We start from the raw sequence: 2,024 nt of genomic DNA on the forward strand, positions 1-2,024 counted from the left end.
TCTCCTCCCCGAGACCCCTCTGCAAGGGAATCTCCAGTAGCCTACTAATGGGCTTTGGATCTCCACTCTGCACTCCCCCCATCATTCACTATGGTAAGATTTTTCGTTCTGATGATGCCTTTTACCTGATCCTTTCGACACCTTATGGTTGCATAGGCTGGTGTGCTTCTTCCACGTGGGCTTTGTTGCTTCTGAGCTTGATGGCCGCTTGTGCATAAGCAAATATGGCAAAGAAAGCTGATGGTGCCTGGCTATCAAAAAGTATAGCGTCTGGGGTCTTAAAGGCTTGAAGGTAATGAAGCGGCTCCTGCTTGTTTTATGGCTCATTTTATACCCAGTATAATGGCAACCAAACCCACATGGAAGACACACACCCGCCTATGTGATTCAAGGATTATATAATACAATCCAAATCTAAAGGAGACAATGGCATAGACACCCAGTCTGCAGAAGGCTATGGATAACAGTGGAAGGCCAAAATCCATTTGCAGGGTCCACACGCAGCTTAAGCCTCTGGCGAATGCCCTCTAATCTTGGTCGAGGGATGTAAATAGCCCTTTAATCAGACAGAAAGCATTGTAAAGTTGATTATGGTAGATAGACGTAGTTAGGTCAAAGTGTAATCCCTTGTCATTTAATCTCCCTTTTTTTCCCATTTTAAATTTGTTTCAGTTAAAAAAACAAACAAACAAGGAGAAACCCTCCTGGATTCTGCCCTGGCGAAGCCCCTGTCACCGTGGACCGAGGATGAGAATCGCCTTTCTAAAATGCAGAGTGCCTTGGAAAGGGGCTGTTTTCGCAGATGCAGCTGGGTTAAGATTTAGAGCCCTATCATTTGATCTTCCATGTGACCCATTCACATTTGTTCCAGGTTTTAATATATCCTTCTTTCTTTGCAATTGAGGTCTTAGCTCTTTTACTTTGTTATTTCTGTTAGTTTTCTTTTTTTTGTTGTTTGTTTTTTAATGTTTTTCTGTACATGAAATCCAGCATAGGCAAATCTATAGAGACAGTAACTGCATTAATGGTTCCTTAGGAGGGATGGCAGGGGAGGTTTTGGGGACATGGGGAGCTAACAATGATGAGCACAAGACTGAAGTAAATGTTCTAAAATCGATTGTGGTGATGATTGTACAACTCTTCTTGATGCGATAAAACGATTGAATTGTATGATATGTGAATTATATGCCAGTCAAACTGTCGGGGTGGGGGGAGGTGTAACAAACCTATGTGCGCGCGCACGCGCGCACACACACACACACACACACACAGAGAGCAAACATCTTTAGATTGGCTAGAGGATCCTGGACTATGCAGTCCCCTCTTGTCTGCTAACCCTTCTTTCCTGTGAATCCTTCCTTTTTGCATTTGTGGCAGCATTCAGCCTGGCCTTTGCATCCGGGGCTCTGCCCTTGTTTCCTTTCTCTTTGGAACTCTGTTGGCACCAAACATTTGCCTGGCTGATCCCCTCACCTCTCTGAAGCTTGCCACACCTTTGAAGCACCAATGAGCACCAATGGAAAGTTACATCACCTTTCCTGAGTCTTCTTATTTGCCTTCTGTGATTTGCTTCTCTCCCAACATACTCATTGCCTTCTAACGTGTAATTCGTTGGCTTAATTTATTTTCTGTTTTGCCCTGACTCTTTAATATGTTTGCTTTACGGCAACAGTGGCTTTGTCTGAAAGGTTTACTTACAAATCCCCAGCGTCTGGAATGATGCCCTGAATGAACTCGATCAGGGCTGACTTGAGTTGCAGTTGACCAGTGGACTCCTTGACATTAGGTTAACTTGTATAGACACTTAATATCCATTCGGAATTTGCTATTTTCATTTCACATTTAGAAGCCAATGAATCCTTTTAAATGTTCAGACATTGTCAGAGGCTCTTGAAAAGGTCATGCAACCCAGCCACAGGATTGCTGGTGTCTTGTGAGTAGATGTGCTGGCTTGACCTCCAATTTTCTCTCTTCTTCTTTGTTGCTCACAGTGTGGACACAGCCCTCTCCTACATATGGCTGGG

Source organism: Echinops telfairi, unplaced genomic scaffold, assembly GCF_000313985.2.
Source record: "Echinops telfairi isolate 266 unplaced genomic scaffold, ASM31398v2 ScPeMD7_2;HRSCAF=8, whole genome shotgun sequence".
NCBI classification, from domain to species: Eukaryota; Metazoa; Chordata; class Mammalia; order Afrosoricida; family Tenrecidae; genus Echinops; species Echinops telfairi.